At 49.2% G+C, this 18315-nt stretch overlaps 1 long non-coding RNA gene across 1 annotated transcript in view; it reads left to right on the top strand.

The window, feature by feature from the left end:
* The window catches only part of LOC138286766 (uncharacterized), a 162995-nt gene that overhangs the window by 126648 nt on the left and 18032 nt on the right, over positions 1 to 18315 (top strand). The window lies entirely within an intron of this gene.

The following is an 18315-nucleotide window of genomic DNA, read 5'->3' as shown; positions in this document are numbered from 1 at the left end:
TATGAATGCATTTAGTTAATATGAAGTTCAAATTGATAAAAGTCATATAAGTAAAAAGACAAAGGCCCATATTTATACTTTTTTGCTCCGCATTTGCGTCATTTTTTGACGCAAAAGCGGCGCAAACTTACGAAATACAGGCCCATATTTATACTTTTTGACGCTAAACTGCGCTAACGCAGTTTAGCGTCAAAAAGTTTTGCGCCGTCTAACGCCATTCTGAAGCGCCATGCGGGCGCCGTATTTATGGAATGGCGTTAGACGGCGCAATCAGACCGGCGCTGCCTGGTTTGCGTGGGAAGAAACCACGTAGACCAGACAGCGCCGGCGTAGGGGGAAAATGGCGCATGGGCGTCTTAAAATGGGGCAAGTCAGGTTACGTCGAAAAAATCGTCTTAACCCGACTTGCGCCATTTTTTAACGACGCCCATCCCCCATCAACATGACTCCTATCATTGGAAAGATAGGAGTCATGCCCCCTTGCCCAATGGCCATGCCCAGGGGACTTCTGTCCCCTGGGCATGGTCATTGGGCATAGTGGCATGTAGGGGGGCACAAATAAGGCCCCCCTATGCCACCAAAATAAAATATAAAAAATAAAAAATAAAACTTACCTGAACTTACCTGAATGTCCCTGGGGTGGGTCCCTCCATCCTTGGGGGTCCTCCTGGGGTGGGCAAGGGTGGCAGGGGGGGTCCCTGGGGGCATGGGAGGGCACCTGTGGGCTCATTTTGAGCCCACAGGCCCCTTAACGCCTGCCCTGAGCAGGCGTTAAAAAGTGGCGCAAATGCGCCGTTTTTAGCCACGCCAACTCCCGGGCGTCTCTTTTGCCCGGGAGTATAAATACCACGTAAAGGCCTGGGAGTCATTTTTTAGACGGGAACGCCTCCCTTGCATATCATTAACGCAAGGAAGGGGTTCACGCTAAAAAATGACGCACATTCCGGGAACTTTGGCGCTATTCGCCTCTAACGCCATAGTATAAATATGGCGTTAGTTGGCGTTAGTTTTGCGTCGAAATTGCGTCAAAAAAAACGACGCAATTTCGGCGCAAACGGAGTATAAATATGGCCCACAATTATACTTTGTAATTTTGCGCCGCTTTTACGTCAAAAAATGACGCAATTGCGGCGCAAAAAAAGTATAAATATATGCCAAAGTATCATAAAGTTGCCTCAAAGGAAAGTTGAATTAAATCATCTCTCCAGTAAAGAGTACCCTACCCCTGCTCTAAGAAGTCTTAAAAGGTTTTGATTTCCAGTCTACACTACACCAGCTTAATCACACAGTTCTAACATTTGCTACACCTACACATATTTCCCATAAAACTATTCAATCAGGTTAAGGTAAAAAGGTACAACCTTGATCTCATTGGTTTTTCAAGATCCTCCACACTACATCTTCTTGAAGCGTCCTTCAAAGGTACCATTATCTGCAATAAAATGAGATGCATTGGACCAGCCTGTACTCTGAAGGTGTACTGTTGCAACCACTTAGGACATTCTATGATTCTCTGGTTATCAGGTAAAAGAAAACAATTCACATGCGAAAGAAAGAAAAGGAATTTTGCGTTTGTTAATTTGAACTTCAGCTTCCCCTGGAAATAAAATGCACATTTCATGAAGCAAGATGACAACCAAATGATAGCCATTTTTTAACACAGGCCCATGTTAGGTATGGTCAAATCTAAACACGAATAATACACAAGTAATATATTTGCGTGTTTACATGCTAATGTCTAATAAATGCAAAACATTTAATATGAAAAATAACCTTTCACAATGTACAATTGTGCATGCATGCCGTGAACAAGACTGAAAGAGTGAAACACATTCACTTGTATGTTTACTGTGTTCAAATGGAACAGAATTAAAGCCACTCCTGAATGCCATTCAATACCTTTTCTTTGCTAAGAGTTATTGGAGATATTAATCAAGGTTTTGACTACCCAGAACAAAGTATTGGTGTTAACCTGCTGAACGTTGTGAGCAATGGACCACAGTTTTTATCTATTGGTTTGTTGAAGTGTCATTCAGATTATGCTTCTGCCACTCACAGCTGGCATCCCAGGGTTAGGAATCAAACTTCTTCAAATATTGGCTCCATTGAATGTGAGTGATGGCATTTTGCTTGGGCACAGAGGCGCATTAGCTTAAAAAATAGTACACAGTGTCACAGCTAGTGGTCCAATCACTACTTTTATTTAATATTTTTTATTTATTGTTGTTGTGGGTTGTTTTACACTTTTTAAAATAAAAAAAGCCAAAGCCATATGGAAATGGCAGCACTTTTACTTTTTGCCTATTTTTAGTGCCTGTAATATGTTTGGACCAAAAAAGATTGCTGACTTGTTTTCTTTGTTTTTAGTCAGAGAAATATTTGTCTCTAAGGAAGGAGCCTTCCTCTGCAACCCCGCCACCTTCAGGTCTGTTCGTTCATGTTCATCCTGTGCTTGACAGGAGTAAATCCCTGACTGTTTCCAGGGTCGGAATTAGTCATGGCACTTGGGTTGAACTGGGTTCTGCATGTGCATGCATGTAAAGTCCTAGACTCTTTAAAGCGTGCTCGAGTGTGTGAATGTCCATTTGTCCCTTGGGACTCTAAAGCATCATGTTTTTTTGCTTGTGGGTTGTCAGAAAGAGAGGTCCCTTTTGCCTGTGTGAATGCTTTGTCCCCAATCCATCTTTTTTTTCCAAGGGAAGACATGTCTGAGCCCCAGAGGGACACAAAATAACTGGAAATACCTGCTGTCACTGGAACTAATATTATTTGGCTTTGCAGATATGTTTAGCATAATAGCTGAGATCACCTTTACTCTTTCAAAATGCATTAATAGGGTGTATTCCAAACTCCAGGCTAAGCTCATTTGTCAATACAGAAACATGTTCTCAACTACAACTCTGTGCAATTCGTAGCCAATATTAGTCCTTTGAAAAACTCGTGATAGGCAAAATGTTAGCTTGAATATCCTCTAAGCAATGCAGAGCCTACCACGGTTGTCTACCACACCACACCCACGAATCGCAGCCTACTCATTCACTCATTGTAGTCTCCTTAATGATCTGTCTAATCCAGCACACAATATTGAGGCTTGGAGAATGCCCGCTGGGTGTCTGTGGCACAGTCAGCTAAGGATCCATCCTCAGAATCATGCAGGTCTCCCAATGGCAAAGCAGGCGGACCACGGCCCGTATTTATACTTTTTGACGCTAAACTGCGCTAACGCAGTTTAGCGTCAAAAAGTTTTGCGCCGGCTAACGCCATTCTGAAGCGCCATGCGGGCGCAGTATTTATTGAATGGCGTTAGCCGGCGCAAGCAGACCGGCGCTGCCTGGTGTGCGTGGAAAAAAAACACGTACACCAGGCAGCGCCGGCGTTGGGAAAAATGGAGCTAGGGCGTCTTAAAAATGGTGCAAGTCAGGTTGACGCAAAAAATCGCATCCACCCGATTTGCGCCATTTTTAACGACGCCCAGACGCCATTTACATGACTCCTGTCTTAGTAAAGTCAGGAGTCATGCCCCCTTGCCCAATGGCCATGCCCAGGGGACTTATGTCCCCTGGGCATGGCCATTGGGCATTGAGGCATGTAGGGGGGCACAAATCAGGCCCCCCTATGCCACAAAAAAATATAAAGAAATAATAATAATTATACTTACCTGAACTTACCTGAATGTCCCTGGGGTGGGTCCCTCCATCCTTGGGTGTCCTCCTGGGGTGGGCAAGGGTGGCAGGGGGGGTCCCTGGGGGCATGGGAGGGCAGCTGTGGGCTCATTTTGAGCCCACAGGTCCCTTAACGCCTGCCCTGACCCAGGCGCTAAAATCCGGCGCAAATGCGGGGTTTTTTGCCCCGCCCACTCCCGGGCGTCATTTTTGCCCGGGAGTATAAATACGACGCATTTGCGTCGCAGTCATTTTTTTAGACGGGAACGCCTACCTTGCATCTCATTAACGCAAGGAAGGCGTTCACGCAAAAAAATGACGCTCTTTCCTCATACTTTGGCGCTAGACGCGTCTAACGCCAAAGTATAAATATGGCGTTAGTTTTGCGCCGAATTTGCGTCGAAAAAAACGACGCTAATTCGGCGCAAACGGAGTATAAATATGGCCCCACGTGTTTAGCGCAGTAGGTTCAGCAGGATTTCATGAAGTTTGCAGCAGATGCCCTGGTTTCACTAATCCCTATAAATCCTAGCGGACCCAATGCTTTGCACTTGAGGGAAGATTTTATCAATCTTTGGAGGACAAAACTAGGCCTGAGGAGATATGTTGCAGCCCAGAAACCAGGGTACGAAAGAAGCAAAACATGTAAGGCCTGATGTTTTATTCTCGGGTCGGAAAGCAGTCAGTGGGCAAAAACAGTGATGGTTTGTGACCTGGGAATACTTTCATGGGGGAATGAAAGTATGACTCCGTCACAGCACAGAAAGTGCCCCATTGCCCTTCTCATAACCCTGGCCTTAACGGTGTTTAGTGATGTCTTTAGGTATCTCCGATCACTGATCAGATGCCATAAACCACCATTCATGTCATAGTCTGGACGTGAAGGTGGTAGTTATCAATGTTAAAGGGAGGTCTACTTTGGACAAACCACTGTCTACATCAGAATACTCTATGAGAAAGAAATGTTTCCACATTGTATTGGAGTACTGCACAGTGACTCAGGATACAGGCATTCTCAGCATGGAACATGCCACTTACGTTGGAACTGATGAAATGAGGAGCAGGTCACACCGAGAGTTGCTGCACCACATAAAAGAACACACTGAATTTATCAGTCTTTCAGAGTTGAAACATGGAAAATGTGTTTTTCAATAAGAAATTGGGTAAACACATTTTCAATGTTTCAGCTCTGAAAGACTGATACATTCAGTGTGTTCTTTTATGTGGTGCAGCAACACTTGGTGTGACCTGCTCCCCTTTTCTTATTTAAAAACACACGAACTTGAAAGTAAAACATTATTCCGTTTTCACCACTTATTGTTAGGTAATAAAATGGGACAGAAGGATATAGCAAGTGTTTTCTATGCGCCAGTACAAACCTGCTCTAATATGACCTTTGATCCCTTGGATTCATGCCTGCTGAAAGTCCTGTGCAGCATTCCACCAGTAATCCCATCACCAATGATAATATTTACTCAGCAGCCAACAACAAACCATCTCACCACTGTTAAACATCATAGAAATAATTATCTAAGGGACGGAAACCTCGCTATTAATTAATCCTAGCAAAACACAGTTGACAGTCATCAGTTTGCAAAAGCTTTACCCATTTAACTGGATTATCCATTCAACAAAATAAATCTAACCTCTTAGAAACTTCTCCACTGACTTTAGCGCAGCCTGAAAAACTGAACTAGCAGGCAAATGAAGTGTTTCTAGTTTTTTTTTTCTTTTATTTATCTTCACAAACTCAGTCATTTAAAGTCTTTGCCACCAGGTCTAATTATTAAGAAGTTTGATGACTTGTTTAGCATCAAGTAGCAATTTGCAAATAATATTTTTACTGCATCGTAAGTATCTCAAACATGAGGTGCTGGTCATAGAACATTATGGTTTGAGATCTAGTTGTGGTAATATTACAGACACCAGGAAGTGATGGGGGACATGCATTTGCCACACATACTGTACAGTTCGTTACAGTGTGTAGGGCAAGCAGTGCTTAGCTCAGTTTCACATTGTCTAGTTCCACATCTGTGACAAAAAAACAGATCTCCAAGTTCCTAGGGGATAGCTTGTATGAGCCCCTAGGCCATATGTTGTTACCAAGGATATGTCACACATGTCTAGTGTTAGAAATGGGGTCTTTGGTTGGCAGTCACGTTACCCCTTGTCCAAGCAAGGACCCTCACTCTAGTCAGGGTAGGTCACACACAATCCAAATGATCCCTTGCCCCCCTCTGGTAGCGTGGCACTGAGCAGTCAGGCTTAACTTAGAAGGCAATGTGTAAAGTATTTGTGCAATAAATCATGCAATAACCCAGTATAACACAACAAAAATACACCACATAGGTTTAGAAAAAATATAGAATATTTATCTGAGTAAATTAAGGTCAAAACGATCAAGATTTGATAAATACAAGTTGAAGTATCACTTTTGTAATGATGAATATAGTCTTTAGTTCTTAAAAAGCAATAAATGTCTCTTGCAAGCACAAAGTACCTGGTTTGCGTCTACGTTATCTGCACGGGACAGCAGAGGAGGAAATGCATGGAAAACGGGGAGGTGTGCGTTGTTTTCTCCGGGTGCACACAGACGATGCGTCAATGCTTTTCCACGCAGCAAGGGCTTTGCGCCGATTTCCAGCGTGCAGGCTTGGATCATCTTCAGGTTGCGGGGTATTTGGACGCCCTGGGGATGATGCAGAGAATTCCTGAGCATGCAGGACGAAGTCACAGGAGCTGCGTCGATCCGTGGGCGATGCAGGTAAAGTTCTGCCGCATGGTAGGCGCTGCATTGATTCTTCTCGCAGGAAGTCGGGCTGCGTTTTTTCGGCTCGGCGATGTGTCGATCTGGTGGCACACACCCCACTTCACACAACCCAACACATTACCCAACACACCCTCACCAACACACATCACATAGCACCACAAAGGCACCCCCGTTTCACTGAGGCAGAGTTAAGGGTCTTGGTGGAGGAAATTGTCAGGGTAGAGCCACAGCTATTTGGAGCACAGGTGCCACAAATATCAATAGCAAGGAAGAATCGTGGACAGGGTCAACACCATGGGACAGCACCCCGGAATAAGGGACGACATCAGGAAGAGGTGGAATGACCTATGGGGGATGGTACGTTCCATAGCAGCAAGACGCCAGCTCGCTATCCAGAGGACTAGCAGTGGACCCCCACCTCCTTACCCACAACTCACAGAATGGGAAGAGCAAGTCTTGGCAATACTGCATCCTGAGGGCCTGGCTGGAGTCGGACTAGGACTGGACTCAGGTAATTCAACTCTCTACTATTATCACAACCTTGTCACCAGGCAGATCGCTCCCTCCATCTGCCACGCAGCCCCGTGGGTTGAACCTCCGTTGCCACTTTTGCCGCCTGACTACTCGCTCCCTTTTTTCTATTCCCCTGAGCTTGTGCTTCTGTGCCACTTGTTTTTTCCATTCTGTGCCCCTGTGTTTTGCTTTCTGTACCCCTGTGCTCTGTTGTCCCTCTCCCGCCGTCTTTTCCCGCCGTTTTTTCCCCGGGTTTTCTCCTGGGTTTTTCCCCGGGTTTTTCCCTTGCTGCTGAGCCCCTGCTGCCCCGCCCCCTTCACTCCCATTGGCTGCCCCGCTCCCACCTCCCAGCTGCTCCTCCTTCCCTCTGCCCTCATATGGAGGCCGCGAAGCGGTGGTAGAGAGCGACCTTTGACCCTGTCACCAGGCAGGTCACTCCCCCCCATCTGCCACGCAGCCCCCTGTGGGTTGAACCTCTGATGCCACTTTTGCCGCCTGACTACTCGCTCCCTTTTTTCTATTCCCCTGAGCTTGTGCTTCTGTGCCACTTGTTTTTTCCATTCTGTGCCCCTGTGTTTTGCTTTCTGTACCCCGGTGCTCTGTTGTCCCTCTCCCGCCGTCTTTTCCCGCCGTTTTTTCCCTGGGTTTTCCCCTGCGTTTTTCCCCGGGCTTTCCCCTTGCTGCTGAGCCCCTGCTGCCCCGCCCCCTTCACTCTCATTGGCCGCCCGCTCCCACCTCCCAGCTGCTCCTCCCTCCCTCTGCCCTCATATGGAGGCTGCGGCGCCAAAGGTGCGCCTAAGGCAAGCCCGTCTGCGCCCGTGCGCGCCTGGACCGCACCCAGCACCAGAACCCCTGGAACCCGCACCCCCCGCAACGCCAGACTGCACTACGACGCAAGCACCCTCCACGCACTCAACACCAGACGAGACCACCCCTGCTACCGGGCCACCCCGAAACGCACCCAGGGGCCTTTCACCTGCCGGAACTGCAGATTCACCAGCATCCAACCCTCCACACCACCAGCCAGAGAACCCAACTACCTCCGCTGCATCCTCCTCAACACCCGCTCCGCTCGCAAGCACGCCATCGAACTTTGGGACCTCCTAGACTCCACTGCCCCTGACGTCGCCTTCCTGACGGAGACCTGGCTGAACGCCACCTCAGCACCAGACATTGCCATAGCCATCCCACAGGGCTACAAGATCTCCCGCAGAGACCGCACCAACGGAGTGGGAGGAGGAATCGCCATCATCCACAAAGACTCCATCAAAATCTCAACGAACACCGATGACACCCTCACCACCGCCGAGCACATGCACTTCCAGATCCACACCGACCCCAACACCACCCTCAGAGGAACTCTCATCTACAGACCTCCCGGACCCCGCCCACAGTTCAGTGACACCATCGCTGACCTCATCAGCACCCACGCCCTCGCTTCCACGGACTACATCCTCCTCGGGGACCTGAACTTCCACCTCGAGAACCACAACAACGCCAACTCCACCGCCCTGATCGACAACCTCGCCAACCTCGGACTCAAACAGCTAGTAACGACACCCACTCACGCTGCTGGACACACGCTTGACCCCATCTTCTCCGCAAGCCCCCACGTCCCCTTCAACCACACCACCGAACCACACTGGACCGACCACAGATGCGTCCACTTCACCTTCAGAAAACCCACCACACACCACCGCACCCAACAGCTACCACGCCGCTGCTGGGGCAAGGTCACCGGGGACCAACTGACTACCGCCCTCGCCCTGAGACCACCCACCGACCACACCGACCCAGACACTGCCGCGACCAACCTCACACAGTGGATCAACGACTGCGCCAACACCCTCGCCCCTCTCAAGACCTTTACAACCAACCACACCAACAAGAAAGCCGTCTGGTTCACCGAGGACCTCCGGATCTCCAAGCACACCTGTCGGAAGCTGGAGAAGAAATGGCTCCACGACCGAACACCAGACAACCACACAGCCCTCAAGAGCGCCACCCGCAGACATCACCAACTCATCAGGACCGCAAAGAAGACCGCCTTCAAGGACCGCCTAGACAACAACGCACACAACACCAAAGAGCTCTTCAGCATCGTGAAAGAACTCTCCAACCCCAGCTCCATCACCAACGACATCCCGCCATCTCAAGACCTGTGCGACTCCCTGGCCACCTTCTTCCACCGCAAGATCACCGACATCCACAACAGCTTCAACCCCGACCCCCCCGCACCCACCACCGAGTCCACCACCCCTGCGACTACCACTCGCACCAGTCGCCTGACCGTCTGGTTCAGCATCAGCGACGAAGACACCATCAAAACCATGAACTCCATCCACTCCGGATCCCCATCGGACCCCTGCCCTCACCACGTCTTCAACAAAGCCAGCGCAGCCATCGGAAAACAATCAACTGTTCCTTCGAGACAGCAACCTTCCCAGAAAGCTGGAAGCACGCCGAGATCAACGCCCTTCTGAAGAAGCCCAAGGCGGACCCCAAGGACCTCAAGAACTTCCGTCCCATCTCCCTGCTCCCTTTCCCGGCAAAAGTGACCGAGAAGATTGTCAACAAACAGCTGACCCACTACCTCGAAGTCAACAACATCCTGGACCCGTCCCAATCTGGTTTTCGCAGTAACCACAGCACCGAGACCGCCCTCATCGCCGCCACTGACGACATCCGGACCCTGATGGACAAAGGAGAAACAGCCACCCTCATCCTCCTGGACCTATCAGCAGCCTTTGACACGGTCTGCCACCGCACCCTATCAGCACGCCTCCATGACGCCGGTATCCAAGAGAAGGCCCTGGCCTGGACCACATCCTTCCTCTCCGGCCGAACCCAGAGCGTCCGCCTCCCACCCTTCCGCTCCAAAACCACTGAGATCATCTGCGGCGTCCCACAGGGATCCTCCCTCAGCCCGACACTGTTCAATATCTACATGGCCCCCCTCGCCCACGTCGCACGACAACACAACCTCAACATCATCTCCTACGCCGACGACACCCAGCTGATTATATCCCTCACCGAAGATCCCCACACTGCCAAAGCTAACCTCCACCGAGGAATGAAGGCCATAGCCGACTGGATGAAGGACAGCAGACTGAAGCTGAACTCAGACAAGACGGAGGTCCTCATTCTCGGACCCACCCCATCAGCCTGGGACGACTCTTGGTGGCCCACGTCTCTAGGCACAGCCCCGGAACCCACGGACCACGCATGCAACCTGGGGGTCATCCTCGACTCCACTCTCTCCATGACCAGGCAAGTCAACGCCGTCTCCGCGTCCTGCTTCAACACCCTCCGTATGCTCTGCAGGATCTTCAAATGGATCCCCCTCGACACGAGAAAAAACGTTACCCAGGCCCTCATCACCAACAGACTCGACTACGGGAACGCCCTCTACTCAGGAACTACAAACAAGCTCCTGAGACGACTCCAACGCATCCACAACGCCTCGGCCCGACTCATCCTCGATGTTCCCCGCCGCAGCCACATCACACTCCACCTGAGAGGCCTGCACTGGCTCCCCGTCAACAAAAGGATCACCTTCAAGCTCCTGATCCACGCACACAAAGCACTGCACAACACCGGACCCACCTACCTCAACAACCAACTCAGCTTCCACACCCCCACCCGAAGCCTCCGCTCAGCCAACCTCTCCCTCGCCACAGTCCCCCGCATCTGAAAAACCACCGCCGGCGGCAGATCCTTCTCCTACCTCGCCGCCAAGACCTGGAACACTCTCCCCACCATCCTATGACAGACCCAGGACCTGCTGGCCTTCAGAAGACTCCTCAAGACCTGGCTCTTCGACCAGTAGCCCCCCTCCCCAGCGCCTTGAGACCCTTGCGGGTATGTAGCGCGCTTTACAAATGCAGTGATTGATTAATTGATTGATCACCCCCCTACCTGTATGCCATCACATACCCTCACTCCCATCACTCCACTACATCTCACACACTCCGCCATCACGTCTCTTCAATTCTGATGCCAAGCCCTGCATGCTGTACCAGTGCATGGACACCCCTCATAGCCCTGCATGGACACTCATCACTAAGCATGCAAAGCATAGGGAAACTAATAATCCCACCATACACCAACATACTCAAGTAAAAGCTGTCAGGGCAACACCAACCATAGAGTGGAAGCCAGGGATGTACAATATGTCATACACATTAACCATAACACACCAATTACATCCCCACAGGTGCCCCAGCCAATGTCACCGGAGAGGAGGTGCCAGCACTATCCAGGCCCCCAGCTGAAGAAGCCCACAGTGATGACAGTAACTCTGGTCTTCATGATCTGGACGATCAACCTGGCCCATAAGGGATCACTGGACAGCCGATTACCCAAGCCCAGTCACAGACACCACAGAGCCTCCCTCATCAGGAACCAACATCACAGCACCCACCCAGCATCCCCAAACCTCTGTCCCCAGGACATGTCAATCAGCAGTGTGCCCACCTGTACAGGGACCCCAGGCCACACCTCATACCCAAGACAATAAGGGACCTGGGGTCAGTGTCAGTGGGCACACCGTTCAGGGGACAGAGGCACAGGCCAACAGGGACACTGGGAGGAGTGCTGTGCGCCAGGGGGAGGACAGGCCCATGGAAGTGACTCTCCAGGAGGCGCTCTTTGAGATCCTGGGAGCCTATCAACTTTCCCAAGACAAGACGTGCAGGAGAACAGGCGGCTGCAGGAGGGACAGTACCAGGGGATCAGGGAGGATCTGCAGGCCATCAACAGCACCCTGATCTCCATAGCAGGGGTGCGTGCAGACATGGCTAACATTATGAGGGAGGCAGTGTCACACCAGCGGTGCCCTGCCACTAGCCAGTCATCTGAACAGCCTTCCACTTCTGCTGCCGCTAGTGTGGCCAGGAGGCCCCGCCACAGGACTCACAGGCCCACAGCACCCCTCTCCCAGCAGAAGGTGAACCGCCCCACAAACGTTCCCTGCAATCCAGACAGAAGCCAGAGATACTTGCCAAGACCCCCACCAGGAAATGAGACTCTCCTGATTGTCCCCCTTGTGTCTCATTCATTCACCCTGTCCCCCTTGATCTGCCATTGCTCCCCTTCCTATGTCCCCTTGGACAATGCACCTGTGCTACAAACTGACTGAAACAATACCCTGGACTTTGCTCCATCATCACCCCATCCCATTGCACTTTCCCCTCTATATATTAGCACTATAATAAACACCCTTTGATATAAATCGATTTTGAGTATGCCATGTATCTCAAATATGTATTGTTTGAAACATGAACAACCATTGCAAATGAACTGTACATGGAAGGAGAATAGAATTAATGACCAGTAGCTGGCTGTTGTGAGTATTTGTCAAATCACCAACATCTGCAAAATCAATAGCCAGAGGGAACAGTAAGTGGGCATAGAAGTGGGAAATACCAGCATGCCAATGCCACACAGAATACAACCAAAGTCATTGAAATGTCAAGTTGCACTGTCTCACCTGTGTGTCATTGGAAGTACTGATGGATTACAGATGTTCTGTTGTCCACATCCTCATCCTCTTCCTCCTCATCCTCACTGTCCACAGGGTTCACTGCTTGCATAGGGGCATCTACATTCTCCTTGTCCTGCAGAAAAGGGACATGGCATCTGAGGGCCAGGTTGTGCAACATGCAGCATGCCACCACTATCTGGCAGACCTTCTTGGGTGAGTAGCACAGGGATCCACCTGTTAGATGGAGGCACCGGAACCTGGCCTTCAGGAGCCCAAAGGTCCTTTCAATTATCCTTCTGGTTCGCCCATGTGCCTCATTATAACGTTCTTCTGCACTTGTCCTGGCATTCCTCACAGGGGTCAGCAGCCATGATAGGTTTGGGTAACCAGAGTCACCTGCAAATATTGAGGGACAACATGTATCCACACACTATCCCATATGGCCAACACCCTAGGCATACAACAACATATACTGGGTGGGAACCAGGGCTCCCCTATTAGCCACACCCTGTGCCTCTGTAGTTGGGCCATCACATTTGGGATGCTGCTATTCCTTAGGACAAAGGCATCATGCACCGACCCAGGACACTTAGCATTGACGTGGGAGATGTACTTGTCCGCAAAGCACACCATCTGCACATTCATAGAGTGGAAAGTCTTATGATTCATGAACACCTGTTCGTTCTGGCTGGTGGGGGACAAATGCATAATGTGTTCCGTCAATCGCCCCTATGATATTGGGGATATGTCTCATTGCATAGAATCTGGCCTTCACAGTGGCCAAATCTTCAACCTGGGCGAATGCAATGCAGCTGCAAATGTGTTTTATCAGGGCAGACAACACTCTTGTCAGCACTATTGAGAACATTGGCCATGACATTCCTGCTGCCAAGCTCACTGCCATTTGGAAAGAACCAGTTGCCAGGAAATGGAGAACTGATAGCACTTGCACAAGAGGGGGGATCCCAGTGGGATGACGGATAGCAGATATCAGGTCAGGCTCCAATTGGGCACACAGCTCTGTGATTGTGGCCCTGTCCGGTTTATAGGTGAGTATTATGTGCCTGTCTTCCAGTGTAGCCAAGTCCACCAGGGGTCTGTACACTGGGGTATGTCTTCATCTCCTATTCATCCGCAGCGGTAGGTATCTAAGGGACAAAAGAGTGAGGAGACTGTCACAAACTGAAATATGGAGCAACAACAGTAGTCTGCAATCTGTAACCATGTTATGGGACAGTGTGATTTGTCAAGTATGTGCCTATTTATCCTGTGTCGCAGCATTATTCCATAGGCCTGCCCCCCTCTGAAATGGCATTCGCCTGTCCTGTGTGGAGGGACAGGTGAAAGTGAGGTAATGCCGCTGACGTTGTGCGCCGTGGCAGGAGGCGGTCGGGAACCACCGTGCAATTCCTCATTGGTTAATATTGGGCCTTATGGGGTACAGTGGCCAATGGTGATCTATGCCGGCGGTGCTGGTATTCACCGCCGGAGGACGACATATGATCCAGCCTCCATGGGCTGCTGTGCGGCCTGCTACTACCAGAACCAGTGGGCAAGTCACCCACTCGAGAGACTGTGGCCTTGCACTCCCTAGGACAGAGCACAGGGCATGTTGCCCCCTCCAGAACCAGTGGGCAAGTCACCCACTTGAGAGACTGTGGCCTTGCGCTCCCCAGGACCAAGCATATGGCATGTTGCCCCCTCCAGAACCAGTGGGCAAGTCACCCACTTGAGAGACTGTGGCCTTGAACTCCCCAGGACCAAGCACAGGGCATGTTGCCCCCTCCAGAACCAGTGGGCAAGTCACCCACTCCAGATATTGTGGCCTTGCACTCCCCAGGACCAAGCACAGGGCATGCTGCCCCCTCCAGAACCAGTGGTCTTGTTTCCGCATCTGGCTGAGGTGCCCCCCTCACCCCCTGAGGTGCCTGCCTATTTGCCAACTGATGCCCCTGCAGTGTTCTCTCCGTATTGGTGCAGGAATCGAGTGGGGCCTTGGACTTTGCCCTGTGGCCATTTGGACCCTGTGAACTGTGGACTGGGCAGTGTCCCTTTTTTGTACATTTGTACATATCTGTTGCATTGCCACATTGACTTATTATTTTTGATGTTGCTCTTATTACAATCACTTTAGTCAATTCCTGTTGTCCTTGCATTATTTAGCCAATTTTCGGGAATAAATTGTTTTCTTGTGCAGCTGGTTGTGTGTATGGTGTGTGTGTATGGGGTGTGTGTTGTGCGTGTGTGTGTCACTCTCTTTTTCCTCCCACCCTCCCTTGTGTGCTAGGTGGCTGTACTCACCCTCATCGTCTTCGCTGGCGTTGGTATTCGTGGTGGAGCATAACATAGAAATCATCGGAAAGACTTGCAGTTCTGGTTCCATGGCGGCGTGTTTCTTTCCTGTGTCTCCAATGGTGAGTCCTTTGACTTCTGGGCTCTGTTTCGGCCAGGCCTTTGATGGCGTTGGTACCGCCCAGGAAGAGGTGGTGGATTGCCATGTCATAATATGGTGGGCGAAACTTTGCGTTCTGCCTGGCTGTAGGCGGCTACCGCTGTGGTGGCTGTAGTTTCTGCCCTGGCGGTCGGTGTGGTACATTGGCTGTCTTTTGGGGATATCACCGCCATGGTCATAATTTGGCAGTAGTTGCAACCAGCCTGTTGGCAGTATCACTGCCACTTTATCACCGACCGCCAGTGTCGTAATGAGGGACAAAGTTTTTTGGGAAACAGGAGGCAAGCTCAATCCAAGCCCTTGGAGAGCACTTCTTAGCAGAGCCAGAGGGCAGCAAGGCAGTAGGGCAACAGCAAGGTAGCAGTCCTTTACAGCAAAGCAGTCAGGTGAGTCCTTTGGGCAGCCAGGCAGCTTTTTTAGCATGTTGCAGGTTCTGGTTCAGAGTTCCTTTCCCAGTAGGTATCTTGTCAAGAAGTGTCTGAGTTGGTAGGGTCAGTGACCCCGTTTATATACGCAAATGTGCCTTTTAAGTGCGGGAGACTCCAAAGAGTGACTTAGAAGTGCACAAGGTCCACTTTCAGTTCCATCCTGTCTGCCAGGGTCCCAGTAGGGGGTTGGCAGTCCATTGTGTGAGGGAAGGCCACTGTCCTTCGACATGTAAGTGTCAGGCCCTCTGCCCTCCCAGCCCAGTGAGACCCATTCAGTTTGCAGATCTGTGCAGGTGTGACTGAGCATCCTGTGTTTGGGGTTGTCTGAGTGAAATTCACAAGGGCGCTGTCAACTAACCTAGCCAGATGTGATTTGTAAGGCACAGAAGGATTTAAATGCAGAGCACCCTGCCCTATGGGTTACCTAGGCCCTACCTTGGGGTGGCATATGTAGAAAAAGGGGAGTTTTAAGGCTAGGCAAGTACTTTCAAATACCAAGTCGAAGTGGCAGTGAAACTGCACACACAGGCCTTGCAGTGGCAGGCCCGAGGCATGGTTAAGGGGTTACTTAGGTGGGTGGCATATTCAGTGCTGCAGGCCCACTAGTAGCATTTATTCTACAGTCCCTGGGCACCGTGTAGTGCACTTTACTGGGGACTTACAAGGATTAAATAAGCCAACTGGGTATGAACCAATGTCACCCTGTTTTAAGGGAGAGAGCATATGCACTTTAGCACTGGTTAGCAGTGGTAAAGTGCGCAGAATTCTAAAACCAGCAAAAACAGTGTCCAAAAAAGTGGACGGAGTCAGGCAACAAGTTAAGGGTGACCACCCTAAGGCTGTCAGGTCTAACATCTAGATTACAGGGATAGTGGAATGTGAATGTGAATGTGGATGTTTGCTCAACAGAGGGACATAGGTGGACATTTAGGGAGTCATAGTTGCTTCATTTTTTTCTAAGGGTTGCTCGTCCACTAAACACACAGGCTTTCTGCCTCATGAAGAGGTGAGGGAACAAACAGGGTTCTCACAGTTGAGCATCAGCTGCTTTTGCCATTGGAAACCTTTGACCTCTGGGCCATACACCACAGCACCGCAGGTGTATGGATGTCAGAAGATCCTCCATATTTACAGCAGGCTTTTTACCATTCATATTTCTTGCCTGGGCCCATCATGCACGAGGAACCTAGACAAAAAGAGCGAAATGTCCCCAGCAATCTTACAAGACAATTTCTCCCTTTTAGTAGATCATGCAAAACCCATTGTTATTGAAGATTTTAACTATGGGGTAACTGATGACAATAGATGCCAGAAGTCTTGTGAGTTCATGGACTTCTTAACTAGTCTTAACCTTGTACAACATTTGTCTACACCTGCGTATGTGAAAGGCCATATTGTTGACCAAGTTTTGACAGCAGATCTCCTACTTACAAGCTTAAAAGTTCTTCCCTGCCCTTGGTCCGATCATTCCCTCATTACATTTAACCTGGATGGTCTTCAACAGCGTAACACTAAATTCAGAATTAATAAGTATGCTCTCCTTTGGTCAGGTATAGACAAGGACCGCTTCTGTTCAGCTTTCATCCACACCGTCCGTGGTTGCGGTCAAGATGTTCATGGTAAAAGAAGTCTCCCTTTGGTTACTAAAGGCCACTAATAAACATACTCCCTTGCATGAAACTAAAATGATCAAATGAACCGAATCTTCCCAGTGGTTTTCTGATTAACTGAAACTCCCTAAATTGAAGCTGCACTAGTTGTATTGGAAATGGCATGTAAATTATGCCAGCGATAAAAAGCTCTTTCTTAAAAGGTTCTGAAGGACTACAAAGCTCTACTACTGCACTCAAAGACTTCTTTTTGACCAATAAAATATTGCAGTCCTCTTACAAATTTAAGGACATTTTTGTAACCGTGGTTGAACTCTCTAAACCAGCTAGATTGTCCATGCCATTAGCTCCTACCCAAGAGGTTTGTAATATGATAAATACATATTGTATTGATAAAATCAAAACCAAGAAAATATTAGAAGCCTATGTGGCTTAGATTCTCTGTTTACATTTCAAAAACTTACAATTCCTGAATTTGTGCCAATGTGGGCTTCACCCCGCTCATGGCACTGATTTAGTAGTCATGTCAGTAGTGGATGTCAAGTGCAAAGACAAAGACAAAGGTCTCACTTCTGAATTAGTCCTCTTGGCCTTGTCAGCAGCCTTCAGCGCGATGGACCACAATTCCCTGGTGGACCGTGTGGAGGCTTCTGGACTTTAAGGCCCAGCCCTTGATTGGATGAGATTGTTTTTAAGACTGTCATCTTGGGTCCTTCTAAGGCTACTGTGGCTAAATTGGATTGTGGGGTCTCTCAGGCTCCTCTGTATCACCACATTCATTTAACATCTTCATTAAATCCCTCATTCATTCCTTAAGTGACATGAATTGTAAGGTATATAACTACGCCATTGACTTTCAATTACTTTTCAGATTGAATAGTTCCCTTGAGACCCAGAGAAACTTCCATTCTAACATACGCTTTATCAGGGACTGAAAAGGTTGTAATTTCTTAAATCTTAATGCCAAGACCGAAATTGTCATATTGAATAACAAAATTTACACCTGGCCCTCATCTGTCTGGCCTTCTAAAATGGGGGTATCACCCTCTCTCTAAAACATCAGCAAAAGGTTTGGCCATCATCATTGACAGTGAGCTCATCTTGAAACCTCAGACTGGTTTTGTGATTTCAACCTGTTTCCTGACTGTTAGAAAAATCTAAAAGATTTCCAGGTACTTCACTAATGATGCCTTAATCTTGGTGGTTAGGGCACTAATTACATCTTGGTTTTGCTCCATTGGAACAAAGGATTACTTTCAAAGCCTATTGCATCATCTTCAAGGCTTTTTGGGGTAAGGGCCCTCAATTTCTATAAACTAGATTTTTTAAATACTTGCCAGCTACGAAACTACACTCCTCCTCCACTAATCCGTTGACTATTCCAAACTTCAAGAG

This window comes from Pleurodeles waltl, chromosome 3_2 (assembly GCF_031143425.1).
Source record: "Pleurodeles waltl isolate 20211129_DDA chromosome 3_2, aPleWal1.hap1.20221129, whole genome shotgun sequence".
Classification (NCBI taxonomy): domain Eukaryota; kingdom Metazoa; phylum Chordata; class Amphibia; order Caudata; family Salamandridae; genus Pleurodeles; species Pleurodeles waltl.
Note: the sequence above shows the minus strand (reverse complement) of the source record. Positions and strands in the feature narration are given on the sequence as shown.